The 20,476-nt window shown below is 33.1% G+C and overlaps 1 long non-coding RNA gene across 1 annotated transcript; it reads right to left on the bottom strand.

The window, feature by feature from the left end:
• Positions 1-11,616: 11,616 nt before the first annotated feature.
• LOC119189002 lies at positions 11,617-13,039 on the bottom strand. The gene is made up of 3 exons (XR_005112206.1): positions 12,848-13,039; positions 12,204-12,323; positions 11,617-11,703 (listed from the first exon to the last, which is right to left on the bottom strand). It is a non-coding gene; the product is annotated as an uncharacterized LOC119189002 (long non-coding RNA).
• Positions 13,040-20,476: the final 7,437 nt, after the last annotated feature.

The raw sequence follows: 20,476 nt of genomic DNA, 5'->3' as shown, positions 1-20,476 counted from the left end.
AACTTCCTACATCTTTTCTATGTCAAACTATACTTAGATACTGAAATTATTTTCATATATAAAATTAAACATACCGCGCTCTTAATAAAATAATGACCTATTTCAAAATTGTTAATTTTTGGCAGTCGTCGGAAAACTAATGTTTGCTTGCTACCTTTTTTTGAAGTTGCTTTAAAATTAAGCTTATTAAATATAGGTAAAAAATGAAACCTATAGCATGACAATAAAACGGAAAAAACTAAAAGGTCGTAAAGAGAAATTGGTTATTTGACGATTCCCACAAATTGGCAATTTTGGAATCGGTCATTATTTTACTAAGAGTGCGATATACAGTTTAATAAGTGTCAAGGTGTACATAAAATTGTCGCCAGTATGTCTAAATGTTTTGGAATAGCTGGTGTGTTTTTAATTTCCTTTTCACTCGAGCCGTTTTTGCCACATCAATCTTGCCGTTGGCTTCAGTGGCGGTTCTTTATTAAATTTACCAAAGCGCAACCCGTCATGTATTGGGTAGGCGCCGCGGTTCCAGATTAATTTTAAGTCATGTCAAATTTACGTAGGCTTTAATATCGCGAGGTTGTCTCCATAATTACCTTACGTGTCGTAAGTATTACCGCGTGATAGAGTAATAAATTTATTATGATTGATCCTTTTGTGGACTAATGACAACGCGTCGTATCGAATTCCGTGTCAACACCAAATTTTATGTATGCCTGACACATTAAATTGCTCAAATGTGTCATTAAATTCGTACGCTGTAGTCATGTTGTGAAATCAGGTATTTTGTAATAAACCTGCTTTAATGAAGATTGAGTGACGTAAACAACGTATTTGACTAAAATTATTGCGTTTGTGTTTAGTAATTTACCATTTAGATATTTGAGTTTTATTAGTGTTTAGTTTTATAAGCAAATAGTAATCAGATTGTGTTCGCTAAATTTATTTTTAGTAATCTACATACTATTATATAAAACTGAAGAGCTTATTTGTTTGATCGTACTAATCTCAGGGACTCTTGGTTGGATTTGAAACATTATTTTAGTGTTAGATAGACAAGTTGAGGAAGGATATAGGTTATATAACATCACGATATCGCTAATAGGATCGGAGCATAAATGAAAATTGTTGCAAAAACGAGCAAAAATTATTCGTTCTGAGATCTACCGTTACGTGCGCTGTGTATACAGTAAGTTACGCAACAATCAAGTATGGCAGCATTGGCCCTCTTAAAAAAAATAAAAATATAAATTTAAAACAAAGTCGCCCGCCTCATATTACGTCTGCTTGTTTAGGCGCGAAGTCAAAAAATCTGCCCAACAGGTTCTAATGAAATTTGGTATGGAGAAAGTCTGGGACTCTAGGCGGGACATAGGCTACTTTCAATCCCGGAAAAATACATAGCGGGACTTTTGTCTCGGAAATCTTTCACGCGGGCGAATTCGCGAGCGATGTTATATACAGGCCAAAAGTACATTCAAAATGTTAGTAAAAATCTAGTTACGCAAATAAAGCAACAAAAATGACATCAAAACACGACAGCTTTATCAAAGTAGTAGTCTAAAGGCTATCCTTATTTTCTCATCGATGATTTGATTAAAGCGAAATATATTTTTCGTAACAGCTGATATACTACGATTTAAAAACGACTACACAGGCCTGTTGCTCGGTGTAAGTAAAATTGTGATCGCCTTTTTTTGATCATTATTTCTCAAAAACTTTTAAGCACTCTATGTGTAAATAAATAGGGTTTCTTATCTTATATCTACTCTGTAAACTCATTCAACTATTACTATATAATTTATATAACACGTTCAAGTATCAAAATTGCCGCATTAATGATATTTGTGGAATGTAGGCGTTATTTCCGGAGAGATTTGTTTCCCCCATCCAATTCTAAAGTTATAATTTATGTTTATAATAGCGACATATACGATACAAATATATTCATACCAATTAATATTTTCTGTTACTAAATAATAGGTCCGTTTTATAGAAGTTAATAAGATTTCTGATACCGTTTAGTTTGCAATGATCAGTGACAATTCGATTTGATGTTTGACTTTGTTACAAGGTATTATCATTTTTTAACGATGATTTGAATGGTACACAACTTTTTTTTACTTTCGAATTTTGAATAATATAGTGTAATAGTATTAACTTAATAAGGACAAAGGTCATGTGATGAGTCAATATTGTCTCCGACTTATTTATTAGTCGCTGTTGGACAAAACGTTAATAAATAAAATTAGTTTGACAACGAATTTTCCTCCATCCTTATTATTACGCATTACGCAAGTAATTTACAATTCTATTATTTTTTTTAAGCCCCGGAAGTAAAATAAATTATTTACTAAAAAAATATTCAAGTTCCGCTGTACATTAAATCAAGTGCAGGGGTTCGAGTAAAAATGTATTTTTAGCACTCCCCTAACAATGTCGTGGCATGCAGATTGCAAGTACGTGATCTGAAAGTCAATGGCCGCGACCTGTGGATGACAAGCCGATTAGTAGCTTATGCCGGCCAGCGGGCTTGTCACCCGACTGATGGATTTTTTCTGATTTCGAATTTCGAACCACATTTAAATTTGAATAAATCGTGGTAAGGACGTGTTACAAATATTTAACAATACATTAGGCTGAAAGTTGAGTACATTTCATGTGAATAAAAATCTTGGTGTACTTAATTTTTTTTGTTTATTTTTGCATTTGTATTATTATATGGAGTTGTTTATACAAACAACACAATGGTATATACGTCGAGTCAACGTTGCCTCTTATAGAAAGCGTAAACACAGCCGGATATGGTCGGCTTAGCAAAACTTACTGGGTCAATTGGGGTGTCGTATTGTGAATATATCAAATGACAAGAAACTATAACTCCAGCTGCCTAAAAAATTGCTCACCTTAGCTTATTTTATCCTCTGTATCAAACTAATGCGAGTAGGAAAATTGCTTTGCGTGTTTAATGTCTGTATCATGCTAAACGCTCTGAAATATTGTTTAACTTTGCAACTCGTGGTCTCCACTATATCCTCGATCCAAAAAGTTTTGAAGTTTTCACCTTTGCCGCACCATTAGGCCAAGGGACAAGTTGCCGCCATACGTTCCCTTTTACCCATCACATGGGGCGTTTTAAACGAAGCGTGAAGAAGCAATTAGTCAGGCCTGTATAATTGGAACGACTATCGAGAAATACAGCTTCTCTTAAAGTTTAGATTGCAATGTATTACAGGTTCCGCAGTCACTTCGCCAAGCCCTAAAAATATGTGCTGGTACTTTATAGAAATCTTCATGAATTGTAGTAAATTTGTTAGTGTTTTTCAAGCATAAATTTATTCAAGACTTGGTATATTATGCAGTCATCCTACATTGTTGTATGTACAACTACAGAATACTATGTATGACTCATAATCTCCCTTCATAGTTACGCTGTGTAAGTAAGCTGATAATCTTAAAAGGAGGTATCGTGTATCGGTGATGTTTTTTTTTCTGCCTGACTTTATCTTCTATTCTCTTCAGATCGTTAATAAGTTTTATTTTTAGTTACTAAACAAAATAAATGTTTTGTTAGCCGAAATATGTATATTTAATTGAGAAGCGAGGCAAAATTTATGGAAATTTTAATTTAATTAGTGCTAGGTGTTGTTATTCTTGGAAATCATTGGCTTGAAACAGAAAATTTTACAAGCGTATTAAGAGTTTACAATAAAGTAATTGCTACCTATTCATTAAAGAACAATATTTAAAAGAATATAGTTTTAAATGCATCATCACTTTTTTTAAATAAAATAGTATACCTAGATGATGAAAATTGTTACCATCAATTAAATAACTAACCAACCAACCCACAAACCTATTTGTCGCGGTTGGGACATGGAATATGTTTTAACCATTTTCTTTTTTTTTTATATATCACGTGTACCGCAACAATAATTTATTATTCTTTCAATTATTACTGCTGTTGAGTCCAATATTTACGTGCTTGCTCCTAAGTTATTCACAAGAAATTTGATCGAATATATCTATATATTCTGGTTATTACAAGCTCCATCCCGCGCCGTAATTATATAAATATCACCAATAATTTAATATTCAATATGTGCAAAGTGATTTGTCAACTCAACTTTGATAATAATTAAATAGTCGTCAACCAAATTTGTTTGGTGACAGGAATTAATTGAAATATATGACGGCCCGGGCGTCATCTGTACCGGGCTTTAATTAAGGAGCTAATGTACTGCGCGCGTTTACCGGCCCACTTATGATCGATGATGTTGCATATACGTGCCCACGGTTCGACAAATTATTATTTCATTTTGTTTCTGTCAACTGTTTAATGGATTACGTTTGTGATTTTGTTTTGAAATGTGTGTGCGCTAGTATAGTTAGCTTTATAGATGTATAAAGCTAACTATACTAGCGCACAATAAATGGTCGAATTGAATACACGCATTTAATTGTGCTCCTTGCAATGATATATTACAGTTCTAACATAATACACATCCTTATAACTAAAGTGAACTAACTCAAAATTTATATATTTTCAAAAACGACCATCCAAAGCATGCTCTATCACCCCATGACAAGGAAAATACTAAATTATAGGATAAAAAAACTGAGATTCTCACTTTTGACGACCACCCAAAGCACTGCCTCCTAAATTGTTTAAATTTCTTTTTTATTCGTTTCACACAAATCGTCTTTTTGATTTAGGTCTAAGGGTGCGATTATAGTGGTCGTCCAGTATAAATTCGAGCATCAAATTTAATATAATATATGTATCACATATTATATATACATTTTAATTTTCTGTTTGGATTCTAATAATGCCAAACTTCAGACTCTTCCGCGCGTATGCTTAAAAAGGATACAAAGATTTTCATCACGTATTCATATTATATTATTGCCGCCTCAACAATGGGTCAGTTAATAGTTAGTGACCCCTTCCATTTATGATAGAATATAATACTACAAGAATCATGGATGTCCTGCTAGATGTGAAGGGAAGAAATAGGATTAAAGAAAGCTCCAATGTCGTGGTGGCGTAGTTCTATTGCTCGCTTGGTACCACTATTGCGTTGGGGTGTTTGGTTCAAATCCCGGGTAGGGTAAAGTGATGTTGGGTTTTTCTTCCCAGCATCAGCCTGAAGGCTGAGACTGTGCGCGGTAAATGGTAAGAGATTACGTGGGACTTAACATGTTGACGAAATACCTATGATGGTAAACCGCTGTATACTACTCAAAAGGCAAATATGTGTGATGCTATGAATGTAAGAAAAGAATGTTGCTTACATACGACAGTTCTCATGAACATAAGTCATTGGAACTATTGGGTTATTTTTAGTATCCATTATGCTTATAATATTGTTTGTGTAAAGTGCTAGCCTAGTACTCACGCAGGTAGCTAAGAAGTGCTGAATATTTTACAGAACAAAATCTGTTATACATTACGTAAAAAAATACGGAATTTAAGTGAATTTGCAAAGTAACGAGAATATTCAAGGTCATATCCAAAAAGCCTCGCGCGTTTCTTAGATTTTATTCCCTGAGGCCCTGACAAAATGTATCTAAGTATGTATTCTTAAGTAGTATGCTACCAAATAATGTTTTACAATAATATTGCCTTATATATTTATAGGACATTCATCCCCTGAGGTATTATCCTTTTTATAAAATAAACCTTTTCCTTATGTGATTCTCATATTTTGTACAATCTTTTATTAGAACAAATGTCTATGACCGAATTTAAAACCATTATTTTTTTATAAATACAAATATTAAAATATGAAATATATTTATAAAAATAAATTAATGTCGATGTTACCGATACTGAAGCTTTCTGTTTTTTAGGGTTCCAAACTCAAAAGGAACCGTTATGAGATCACTTTGTTGTTCGTGTCTGTCTGTATGTTTTAATGTTTATTGTAGTCGAATAAAAAGACGAGGAGCTCGTCTGATGGTAAGTGAGACAATCGCCCATAAAGAGTAGCAACTAACTGTATATACTGATATACAGTACTATACTAACAGTATAATACTGACTACAAAGTCTTTCCAACCGTACGTATATAGTGATGGTTGGTGTATATACTGATATGATGCATATAACTATACACACACACCATCACGCATTTATCCCGGAAGGGGTATGCAGAGGTGCAACCAGGGCACCCACTTTTCGCCGAGTGTGTTCCGTCCCAGGATGTGATAGGTGGCGAGCCATCGCCCTATTGGGCACAAATTCCTGACTCCATGCTGATATTGAGCATAAAAACCTAAATATCACTTTGCCCGACTCGGGATTCGAACCCAGGACCTCAGAGCGCTGCCGTATCGCGCATGCAGTACAACTAAGTATGCCACCGAGGCAGTAACTATACTGATAACATATCACCGTACGTATATATTGTCTTTTTTTTGTTATAAAATATGAACATTGCGTACTAATTTGTGAGTGTTGTGTACTCCTATAATAAGTACATACATCAGCGTGTGACTTTACTACTTTTATGTTCTAAACAAGAAATGTGTGTACTGTTGGAGAACCTTATTTAAATAAATAATATTATATATAGATAATGCAGTTTTTCAACCTCTTAGTCTGTACTACAGTGACGATAGGCATTCAAGCCCTATTTGTAAATGCACATTGGCTCAATGCAAATGTAAGACCGGGTCGTTACTCATGCGTGGTCAGGATGCGAGCGGATGTCGTCCGATGAATTATGACGTCATGAGCGCGCGATCTCAAGCCGTTACTGCTCCCTTAGAGGGTGCTCGATTGACTAGTATTTTGTCGGGTTTTCGATATAGCTTTGTTTTCGAAAATTATAACTGGTTCTAAAAGTAATTCGAATGGTTCAGACTGGTAGATCGTCTTGTTGGTGTTATTTATTACCATTGATTTATTACATTATTGTGACTAAAACTATTTTACGGCTTTTATCGCGGTGGATATAGTAACTTTGAAGTTGCGGATGACCAACACCTCAGTCCGCCCTGTGACTACGTAGACTGCAGTCTCCGAAACGTCGGGAGAAAAAAAAATCAAAAATCGCGATAAAACCTGTAAAATAGTTTTAGATTAATATCTAACATTCGCATAAACATAAATAATTATTATTGTGACCATTATACGATAATTTTGTAACATTTCTGATTGATTACATCTTTACGATTTTATGGGTCGAAAACAATGTTTAAGATATTTAGCATAATAATGTCTAACGTACTCCACGTTAGACATTATTATGCTAAATATCCTAAACATTGTTTTCGTGATTCAATAGTATCATGCCGATTAAGCCGGCACTTTTTTATCGTACCCAAAATATTTACAACGTGCCTCTATATCATAGAAAATCGTAAAAATTATACAGTATACCATATAAGCAAATATATAAGATAAAGTAATTTTATAATAATACCCAATCTTGTATCTCATTACTTGAAATTGGAAAAGCATACATTATTAAAAAAAAAATATTCTATGTTTGATAACCCGTGTAGAAGTTTCGTGAAATAACTTAAGCAGAAGTTCAAAGACATTTCGAATAACAAGTTTATATATTAAAGTTACAATAAACTTGTGAAAGCGTTCCACTTTAATGTACATTTTATCATTTTTGTTTATTGCGTAAATGACAGCTCAATGCCGGTCAATAATCTTTTGAAATTAGATGCAAATTATTCTATACATTTTCTAATTGGGTCACCGTTGATTTTTAGTTTTTTCACGACTTTTGTTTACTTGTTTTAAGAACTAGGTCCAGTGGATTTCGAGTGATGATGCAGAGGCGCTTCCATCGTTGGCTCTTTGTGAATTTTATCAGGTCATCTCAGTATTGAAAGACTGGTGAAAGCCTTCTAAGAGTTTCCGTTAAAGCTCGTGGCGAACGCATCGCACGCATGGGACGCATTGAAGGTACGAACTGGTATTTAATCGGCCCAGGGTTAGAGGTGGTTCGTACTTAAATGCTGATGTATGAAATTTTGACAGTTTTTTTCACAATAAATAGTAATTGTATTTTTCGCACAACAATTATTTTTTATTTTATCATAGTACAGGACGTCCTTAAATGCTGAGGTACGGATTTTGACACTTTTGTTTATAAAAATAGTAATTATTGTATATTTCGCCCTTGATTTTTTATCATATTACAAGAAACAAACAGTATAATGCATACAAATAAATGAATTCAAATGACCTAAAACACAATACCAATGAAGTTTTCAATATCTAAAAAGAACAGTAATTATAAGTTTTATCGGCAAAAATATCGTACTATTTAATCGCAAGATTATCAAGATAAATGAATTGTTACACTTAAATACTGCACACCTAGTTGACACTAAAACACTAAGCGTAGTACTTATACCATGCATTTACTATTCTCAGCGTCAACTTTTAGTTTCACAAAAATTAACGATCTAAACTTATTATTTTCTAATAAAAATCAATAATGTTGAAATTTAATGACGATGTTTAAGCGGGCGATTAGTTAGCTAAATATCGTGTCCTTGACATAGTATAATATATAGTCATGAATAATATAGTACTACATACGGATTTCTTGTGAACTATAACGTTGGTGTGACAAATGTGTTATTCCTTCGTGACGTAATGCCACGATTTAGACCTTGGAATTACTAATGATCTGGAATTGCTATTGCAGTATTTTACAAATTCCTATTTTACTCTAGAATATAATTATACTTATAATATTATAATACCTCCTAGCTGAACTGCTCGTACGGCGAGAAATCTTCGACGTTGATTAGCGAGGTATCTAGGAGATATTATAATGCACAAGTGTGTGCGCAATACACAGGCGCACTCTCTGTGCCTTCACTCTCATAGTCCGTTGAGACGGCAATCCGACATGACCGGAGAGACATCAGGCGCAGGACCAACGTATATACTTTCGAAGCACGGGGATATCACGCCGCGCCGCCTACTTCCTGACTCCAAGCTGTGACAGAGTAATTTTTGGTGGGAAAACCCAGTCACTTTCGATGGTCGGGCAAAGAACATTGTGACTGGGTTTTTTGAATACCAATGACCCAGAACCTCAGGGTGATAATCGTACTTTTACCACATACGCAATACAACTACACAACTGAGGCAATCAAATATTAATATATTTATATATCACCACATCCTAATGGGTATGAAAGCCTTCAATCCCTTTTGATTATACAGATTAAAGTTTTTGATAGTTAGATTAGTATTTTGATAGTTACAATGTTACTTATATTGTATTTATAGTTATTATAGGTATTTTATACATTTATCTTCTTTCTCAGTGTCATATTACCGTGATGCACCTACCATGATTATCTCTGCACCACCCTAAGGTTGACTGGTAGAGAATGCCTATGGCATTAAGTCCGCCTGTATACATTTGTATATTAAGTGCAATAAATAAAATTAAAGACCAATCATATTATATGCTTCTAACCGTTATAAGAGAACTGTTTGTCCTGAAAAGCGCTGAAACTACAGTGGTTTATATAGCCTCATATCACACCTACTGTATCTAGGGTCCAAAGGCCCAAAGGAATGACCTCGATAAAGGTTCGCTTTTGTTCGCTCAATTTGGGTTAAGGGACGGGAATATATTTTCCTGCTTTTGCATTTAGAAAGCGACTTTTTCTACGCAAGAATGGTTGTTACTATTCTCGGGGAATAAAAAGCTGAAATAACTAAATAAGGATGAAATTCTTGCGGGTGCGCGACTATATTTTAAATAGTAAATGAAGATGTGACCAGGCTTTAGTGCCCACGGTCATGCCTGTCCCGTTATTTGCTACGGAATACTGTGCTTTTGCGGGACATTTTTGTACTTAGAATATTTCGTAATCTCATTGAAGATACTTTGCATAATATGTTTCACAGAATCGTTTAATTTTGCGCAGTTGCGCGTCCGTTTGTTTAAAGGTTTATTGTTTTTTTGGTTAACTGGCTATAGTGTGGTCAAAATTAATAGTATTTCTCGACTTAAAACTTTAAACGATTAAAGATTAAATATTGGTTTATAATCAATCAAGTTTTATCAAAATTATTGGAATGCAATTTTTTTTTATGTGCATGATAAATAAAAAAAATATTTATTACTTTAGGGAATATTAATAATTAAGTAAGCGGCGATAGCCTAGTTGGGTGTGGAACGGACTGCCGAGACGAATGTCCGCAGGTTCAAATCCCAAGGACACATTCCTCTGATTTTTCTAAAAAATCATGTGTGTATTCTTTGTGAATTTGTCGTTTGCTTTAACGGTGAAGGAAAACATCGAGAGGAAACCTGCACATCTGAGAAGTTCTTTATAGGAATTTCAAAGGTGTGTGAAGTCGACCAATCCGCATTAGGTCAGCGTGGTGGACTAAGGCCTAATCCCTCTCAGTATTAGAGGAGGCCCGTGCTCAGCAGTGGGCAAGTATATAATACAGGGCTGCATTATTATTATTATTATAATAATAATAAGATTAACTTTAGAACTTACTTGGCTGTCAATTAAATTTAACATAAGTTTTACATTGTAATGTCTATTATAATGTTAATTTAAAAATATTTATGCTTATTACTTACAGTAACAAAATCACTCAAACTATTCATAAATTACAAAGCAGTGCGTTTTTTTATTGCTTTGAAAAACGAGACAAGCTTGCCGTTCGCCTGATGGTAAGTGATACGAGCCCATAAATAGTATAAACACCATCCAATTCCTTGAATTACAAAGTATTGTTTCGCATTCCACTGATCTCGCACATCCTGAGACATAATATGTTAAGTCTTATAATTATGTCCAGTAGTTACACTGGCTACAATGTTGTTTAAACCGGAACACAACAGTGACTACACGCTGCTGTTTCGCAGCAGACATAGACATTGCAGTTGGTGCCTACCCAGGCGGACTTTTTACATATAAGAGATCTACCACCCGTATAGGCGTAGATACAATTAGTGTTTGATATTATACGTTACTATTGTTGAATTACTAAAAAAAGGGGTTCCCTGCTGTCATTACTGAACACATATTTCCCAAAATTTTAACTAAAATACGATGTCATAAAATTATTTCTAAAAAGGGTTTTTTTTTATTTTCTGTTGGTCATTAGTCAATTCATACAACTTGATAGTTTTTACTGTGTCTTATTGATAATTGTATCTTACGCTCATGTATATCACAGTGAACTATTACGTGTCGTTGTCCATAATTTCATGCAGGTTTAATAAAATTTATAACTTGTTATAGTCTTGTCATTTGCATACAAACATAAATTCTAACACTAAATTTATATTTAGCCTTTTCTACATATCCCATTCCGTTTGAAAATTAAATACTGTTTGTTTGATATAATACATCTTTGGATAAATAAAACAACATGATTTAATACGATATACATATACACACAAATATGTTTTACATAAAATTTTATCTGTCACAATAAGTCCCGTAGTTTTCTCTCTACCGCACTGTCTCGGGTCAGATAGACCTGTATGAATAATCTTGTGCTAATGTCTAGTTGTAATCCCATCGTAGGCTGTGTCCTTACGAGGACAGCGGCTCAATTTGTCTTCCTCACACACTTAGGTTAAACGCGTTGGTCTTTGTGGATTACCCGGCTCAATTACGGAGCACGTAGGTGTTTGAGTTGTTTTGGTTATATCATTTGGTCGTATTTAAAGCATTGTAGAAATGCTGTGGATAATGATAATAGAAATTTTTATTGCATAAGCAATAGAACATACAAAGAACATAAAAAACAAATGTAAGATATGGTTCTATAATGGGCGTTGTTATCGCTAAAAGAGATTTCTTCCAGACAATCTTTGAATGGACAGAAACAAATGTAAAAATAGACAGTTAAATTAATAAAGTTTCGTGTAATAATGATAATGTTTTAAGAAATTTGATCTGCTCGTTTAATACAAAAGTTTGGCGACTTCACAAATTCGATTTGACATAACATCATCAAAAATACGTAAATCTTGTAAATATATTACATGTTTACTTATTATAGCAATTTATTATAATTAGATCCAGATTCGTGTGAAATTATTGTAACAGAATAAAGTTCTACAAAATCCATCCATTACTTTTAGCATGTAAAGTAGCACAACTTTATCATATAAAATATCACCCCTTTGTAAAATATCATGTTTTACATTGTTTTATTGCCCATTTTGAAAATAACATACCTATTCTCGCATATAAAGTACCAGGTGTTGCTCGTGACTTTGTCTGCGTGAAAAGCCTTTGCCGCTACAAAAGTCACTAAATCACTGTAGCGGTTCATTACGCCATCAATACAACGCCATCTATTAAAAAGAAATTAAAACAATGGAATTATTCTCCACGAGAGTAAATTCCCGGTATAAAAAAGCCTATGTGTTAATCCATGACATGGTCTTCGCGTGTGTAAAATTTTATGCAAATTCGATCAGCTGTGTCTGAGTTTACTTCTAACAAATATCCAAACATTTTCCCAAATATTCTTATTTACTATATTATTAAGATAATATAAGATAGTAGGAAAGTAAATACATTTAGTAAGGATTTTATTTGGGTTGAATGAGAAGTTTGGTATATCTATAACAGTGAAAGCTGTTGGTTCTTACAACTCAGGGTAGACTTATTTAAATAGTTACCAAGAGAATATAATAGTGTATAATATATTCATGTTCATTACTCCTTCTTTTATTATTATTTTTGAGGTAATAAACAATTTGTATTATACTTCAGTAACAATTATTTCGAATCGATTTCCGAATCGTAATAATGTTTACGAAATATTGATTTACAAAGTGCAGGATTTGTAATTATAGTAGAATGTAAGTTGTACTTTGTATTACAAAGAGATATTGTGTCGCGAGCGTCACATAATAACTTCAGATTTCTGTCTTCTAAGAAACAGGGTCATCTTATTGTATAATTTTGCCTGTTATTAAATGCAGCTTATAGTTGACTTATATTTATGTTGCAGGTTATAAACATGCTTCCTTGTTTTGTTTTATATTGATAGTAATGTTGCTGAAAAAATGCTGAAATAAATAATATTAGCAGGTAAATAAACCGGTGCTGAATTAAATAGGATATTTATTTAATGAGAGGATGTATACAAAGTAAAATCATTCACGTAAATAAATATAAATTGTAAAAATTTACACTGATTCTAAAGATGTATAAAACTAAAACGTTATATTAATTACGTTGCTTGTAAGTGTCATATAACGACTTTCAGCTTATCTGCTATCAAATTATCTAGAAATATAAAATAAGTAGTCAATGCAGAAATTTACCATGATGCTTTACCATTTGTATAAACGAATGGAAACAGTGAACGCACAATCAATAACATTGTGAAATTGTTGTTGGAATATATTCTGTATATTCTGAACAGCGCCATCTATTGGCCAATGTTGTTTAACTAATATTTAGTATGGCAAGGTTTAGCAAGATGGCGCTACTGCTATGTGCCGTTACCGTGGCCGCTTTGCATTGGTTTTTTGAACATTCACTAGGTGGCGCTATAACAATATTCTCCAATGTTAGTTTTTCGGTTTATTCCACGGATTTATAAAGCCTTTTATAAAGATATATTTGGATGTCAATAAAATTTTTCACTAATGGTTAGCTTAGTATCAAATACACAAGAAAATTGAGAAATTTGAATAGATATCTATATTCAAATTTCTGTTTCAAAACAAACCTTACAAATGAAATTTCGTAAGTATGTATAAGAAGGTATGTAAAACAAGGAACTTTTTTTTTCACTCATCTAGACCTAATATAAATATTTGCACGTTCACAGTACATATTTTATTTCTACTTTCAATGTAGAAATCGAACTTGCGTGCTCTTCTTTTACGGCTGGCTCACGCCGCGGTACCCTTCAGGTATTGACGCTTTACATATTATGAAGCATTATTATATTGTACATTTTTATCTTTACCTGAAAATTTTAATAAGGTAAAACCAATTTCATTGTGTAAAACCCGTGACAATCATTGTTGAAAGGGTGTCTCTTAATCGCAGTTTTCATGACTGTTTGCAATGATTGCTATATCAGCAAGTGAAAACTCGGCCCACTGAGAATTTATGAAAAATCTAGTGGCTACGTGTTTTGACAACGAGAGGTAGCTTTTATGTTCGAAACCCAAATGAGCTAATTAAAAATGTGATTGTCTATTTGAAAAAGCGCTTAATAACATATTTGTGATTTCAATTTTAGCCTGAAATGTACATAGTTCGGTTCGAATATATTTGCGTACCAGTGGGTGTAGTAGTCATGTGGTTATCTAATGTCTAGCCTTTCAAGTAAGTATAAAAGGCGTGAATATTTGTTACTAATGTGACGGAAAATATTTTCTATATAGTAATTAATAAAATAAATAACTTTTATTTATTATTATCTATTCCAAAACTCTACAAATGCAAATCACTATAACGTATACACAGGACATATAAACATGATAAATTTGTAATCATACTCCTTATCAAGATCCATTAACATAATATACCACAATAAAAGAGTTCATTACTTAAAATATTTCTACGTCTGCACGACACACGTTGAATTATCCGCACATTACCTGTTTCCACGTAACAAAGGATTACAGCGTAGCGTTATTTAGATTAAGCCTTCCATTACTTTAAAAACCACATCGTTGTACTCGTGCGATATTCATCAGGTAAATACCGGTGTACCGACCATAAAGTCTGACAATTAGAGAATTAAATTAGTGCCTAACAAGGCAGCGAATTAAAAACTTAATAACCAAGATAAGCTTTGTATGGGTCTCGCCGCTGACGAATGTGGACGCAGTCTACTATGAATTATGTATTGTTTTACATGTGGGATTGAAATTATCTTTATTGACATAACCATTAAATTTAGTGTTATTAATAAAAATGGTGCATTAATGAAATGTGGAATTTACGTTTTTAATTAAATTTATTTTAACGCACCAAAATTAATTTAAACTTTATAACAAATTTTATTTAAGTAGGTATTTTACTCATAAGTTAAGGTACGCAATATAATTTCGATGCAATTTTCAGCTTAAATAAAAGGCCAGTGTTTTACAAAAGCCACGTAAAGTAAATAGCGTGCGGAAAAGTTCATTAACTGTCATAACAAGTTACTGTTCAAGGCTTTAAAAAGGAACACAGCTCTCGGACTATAAATATTGTTTAGATTGTTCTAGGAGGAACTTTATCGTAGCCGCACTGGAATTAAGCAATTACATGCAAGTCCTGAAACTTTACAGGAAAATGAGGAAAACAGAAAACACCAAACATCGTTTTATTTCCTTACATTTGCAATTCAATTGGTCTAGCTACTTTAAATGACTTCGGGACGTCAGTACGCCGCAGTAGAATTATTGCGTTTCGTAAATGTTTAGGTATTTTTATGGATTTATGGTTTTTGCTTGCCAGTTAAAGCCATGCAACACAAACACGAATATTTCAAACTACAAAGGTTTTGTGATAATTTAATGTATAAAAAATATTGCTTGTAAAATGGAAACACTTTTGATTTTATAAACGTAAGCTATTGTACGGTAAAATCCTTTAAAAATATACTTCCACTTGGTATTCGGTAGCTATGGATTTCGTAGCACCTCTACGAATATTACCGCTACGAGCTACGGCGTAGCGCGCAACATTAGAAATTACATTACCACCGACAACTTTTTAATATGCATAGAACACAGTTTCATTATAAGTGATGTCCGCACCGTTATAATAATGAACTCTATTGTCTATTTTTACTTAATTGTAAAACAATTCTAAATTTGAAACTAACAAGTTCACAATATAAATATAAAACTATAAAACCGTGTTCAGCATGTGGTAGAGTAAATTTTATTATTTATATTTTGTGCCGTCAGTCCAGCGGACTATGCTTTTATGTAAATATGATTATGCACGACGCACGGGCGAAACTTTCCCAAAATGAGTTTGTAACGAGTGTCCGCGACGCTACGAGTTCCGCATGCAGAATACTATTACGGGAACCACGAATAGTTTTAATCCTTCCTATTTGGCTGATAAAACATCATAAAATGTTTGCATTTTGCGCGGTCGACTGTGTGATGGTAATAAAATAAAGTTTGAATTATGATACAGAATTTCGTTTATTAATTCGCGCGCGTAAAATATATTGCCCAAATTAAAAGGTTATTTTAACATTTATAATGAACAAATAAATCACAGCTGATAATTTTAATAATATGATTACCATAAACAAAATATATATATGCAGTGCTTTTATTAAAACAAATGTAACCATATTTAAGAATGGAATCAAAATTAAACGTCATGGTATATTATTTTTTCAAACACAAAATTCCTATACATTCGCGTGAACACATTGATTTTGGAACAATCGTAATCTCCAGACGTACCTGAGAAGCAAAAGCAATTGGAAGCGATTGCACCACATTGCCGCACCGCACCGCACCGCACCGCAACGGAACACCAAAGAGAATGCAGAAGCCGTTGAATCGAAACTGGAATTGCTAACAACAGAAAGTGCTTGGAGAAACAATGGGAAGGATCTAATTGCGGTGTCCCTAGCGGCTAGGAACGCAGTCGGAATCGACATTGAATTCCACTGAACGGAGGGCACGTGCCGAAAGGAGCTGAGATGACTGACTTCCGATGTTTGCTTAAATTTGTATATGTGGGTAGTTAACCAGCCAAGTCAGAATCTAAACTTGACTAGGCAAGTATACAAGGGTCAAGATTATTCTGTGTTGTAATTAAGAGTTAGAGTAAAAGCTCGCTCGACAGGTATAGTTGGTTGAAAAGATAATCTTATATTTTTATATTTGTTGTTGTTTTAATTTTTGTTGTTTTATTATTACCAAGTCTCCTAAAACTCGACTTCGTACTATCAATACTAGAGTTTGTTAACTATATAAATTATTTCTGCATGGTAAATAAATGAGTTGAAAATTCGTGAAAAATTATAATTTGCAATAAACTTTTCCAAGGTGGTTTGGTATATTAATAATCTCATATTTCACCAGATTCCGTAGTCCATATGCGCGAGTTTGCGTTCAACTCATTCAATTATGCAAAGCTACCATTTGTTAACAGATTTTAGGGTAATTCGGTGAATGTCGACTCGGTTTTATGTTAATCAGCTTAGTGTCCGTAATTTATGTGGTACATGCTTACAAACATTTCAGGGTATAATGTGGCCATCCACTGATAACGTTATTTCGTGCAATTAATGGCAGAAACACTCACTGGCACGAGTTAAAGGCGTATTAATATTTGGCGGCATTGTTGAATTGCTTTTGTTTAACGGTTATTTTGTGTTAATTCAATGCGAGCAGCGATAAGCGTCGGAAACATTGAGTTGGACTTGTGTTACGATACTTGGCTATCTTCGAGGCTGTTATTGTTTGTTTTATAGGTCAGTGTTATTGAAATTGTAGACTGTTAAATAAAATATTGTGTATAAAATAGTTTTTTACAAATTAAATAGTAAAGTAATGCTACTGAAGATAGTCCAGTTCGTATTTTGGCCGATTATCCATATTTTGTTTGTTGAATTGCAAAAACATACTCTAAATTTTTTTTAGTTCTTTTAGTATTAAATTTTATAATATATAGACATGTTTATTTATTTATTTATTTAATAAGGTAAACCAACAACATACATATTATGCTTAAATCTAAAAAAAAAACATTGTTGTTGACAATTGGCTGATATGTATATCACTTACAGGTATACACAACATTCAAAATTGTTGTTCAAAATGTTGCAATTTAATCAAAAGATTTTCTTCATAGTCTTCATGAAGTTTTAAAATTAGGTATGCCACCAGTGGTTCCTTTAACTTATAAAAGCAATAATTAAATTTTATAACTATTAAACAACGTTCCATATATTATGTACAATTCAAGTCTATTAGTCATAATATCATGTCTACAAAATTGGATATTGCAACCTCGCCCTTCAAATATTGAGTTGAATCGTGATAGCAACTAGCCTCAAGCCCCAAGGGCTTGATTACACGATCTCATAGGAGTGCGTACGCCCACTAATATATTTGTACCTATATTATTATACTTATACATCTACCTAATTATGAAAGATATTTTTTATGAACTTACCTTAATGTTAGCATACTACACTGTGATGTTTATGAGATGGTGTGGTTTTATGTAATGTATAAAAAAATACTTACAGTTACTATAAGGGTTTTATTTTTGTCTGCAGCTCCACCTGTGTGAAATGGTATATGCGTAGAAGAGAATTATGAGATAGCATGCTACTAAGCGGCATATTACATACAACTTTATATGTTAGTATAGATCTATTTTTTTTTAGTTGAAGGATACATTTTTTATCCGTCCGGATAGCGACCACCGGTCACAACGTTTTAAAACCCGTTATAGTGGTCCACGTAAGTGTGACGCGTTCCAGGATTAGCCTGTGTATATCCAGTTCCAAAAGGCCAGTATATTTGTGTCAACCGTCGAGTGGTAATCACTCGACATTCTATTGGACTCTATTCGACTTACCATCAGGTGCAGTGGGGTCACTTTATCGTGCACGTTTAAGAAAAATGCCTTACAAACAATATGTTGTTTATAATACTGGGCCCTTATCCTGTATGATAGTGTAAACGCGTAACGCGGCCGTGTCATGTTATCTTATCAGAAATGTGCGTGAAATGGTATTCTGTAAGCCAAATTTCTATAGTCCTAAACATGATGCGTTGTGTTATGTGCTTGTTACGCACTGTTAAAATAACGTGCGGGATAGAGAATAAGGCCCCTGTGATGCAATCGAAAAATGCCCATATCTTTAAAAATAAATATAATACAATGTACACCTAAAAATTTTATATAACGAAAAATTCCCTCTGAATTTCTTGCAAACCCATTTCACCTTACAATTGCGATGAAACAAACCGCGCGGTATTGACTGAGCGTTGCTAACTAGACCAATGTCATTACAACAATACTTGCCGCGATTGTAGTGGTCACATTCCAGTCACGACAGAGGGGTTTCCGCGTCAACTCGTCGCCACAAAAACTGAGCAATTTTCTGATAGTCATCTGACACGAAAATGGTTACGTTTGACATGCCATTTATATTTCCATTTATCAAATACTACGTGACGCGTGAGCGAGTAATGTTATTGGCTAATTATTTTAATGAAAATAAAATTAGCTAATCATTTTGATTGCTTTCGAGTTCATGTTTGTGGCGTATTATGTGCGTAATATATGGTAAGATAGTCTATTGTTTGTAATTTATACATGTAAGGTTGTCTTCGAATTCTCTGTTTCGTGTATTAGATGTACTATCAAATCAATACCGACTCAGTATTAGATTGATTGATTGCGAATATGATCGTAGTACAGATATCAAACATAATCTGTTAAACATGAGTCGTCTGGTGACTGGCTAAAATAATTTTGGGCGACAATAATACAGAATATTACTGATATATATAACTTTTATAAACCGGCTATATTTAGTATTTAGTTTTTGGTTAATTTATTTAATATAAAGTTATTTAAATCGTCAATACTTTTGTTAGGTGTCCTTTTCTATTTTCAATTTTTATTATAATTTTCTATATACCATTTTTATGATTTTGATAATAATTATATTTCCAGTTTTGGAGATAATGCCTTTGGCATTAAGTCCGCCTATGAACAAAATTTTATTGTATATGAAGTGGAAATAAATATATTTTGTTAATTTATTGAATGTAAAGCTAATCTTCAAATCTTATTCGTCAATATTTTTGCTAGGTGTCCTTTTCTATTTCCAATTAATTTTTAATATTTCCGACACAGTTACCTAACTAATGCAGATATGTTTAAAAAAACCTGTATTATTATTCCAAATAAATATTTATTATTATTATTATTAAAAACATGATTATAATTTTCTATACCAGTTGTATGATTTTAATAATAAATATATTTTGATTTCAGATGTGGAGTGACGTCAGTCAGTCTGAAAGCAAGTAAGTATGAAATTAAAGTGATTACCGTCGGAGTTGTGTAATAACTGTTTGCGGCACACGACTGTATCAAACCCGTAATTATTTGTGTATTATAACCGCTTATTAGATTGATGTTATCAATGTAAAGCTAATCGGCGGTTTCAGATATCCTCACGTGTCTTTAATTGAAGTACAATGTCTGTCGGACTTTACTTGTCTTGTAGTGTATTTAACTATGTAAATACTTGTTTAGCTCGTGTTTGTTTCTGGGGAAAAGTCATTCCGTTGCTTCTTTGTTGAAATATCAGATCGCTTGTGAAATAAACTTTAATATTTATCGAACTATCATTTAAATGTAATTTCGAACTTTCTAAATCTAAAGAGTATTTTTAATAGTTACATGTATTAAATAATTTATAGCATAGAATCGGCTCATTAATTCTGAAGATTAATCTCCTACAAGCGACTTAAAAATTTTATCTCTA

Source organism: Manduca sexta, chromosome 11, assembly GCF_014839805.1.
Source record: "Manduca sexta isolate Smith_Timp_Sample1 chromosome 11, JHU_Msex_v1.0, whole genome shotgun sequence".
NCBI classification, from domain to species: Eukaryota; Metazoa; Arthropoda; class Insecta; order Lepidoptera; family Sphingidae; genus Manduca; species Manduca sexta.
This window is presented reverse-complemented; position numbering and strand designations above follow the sequence as displayed.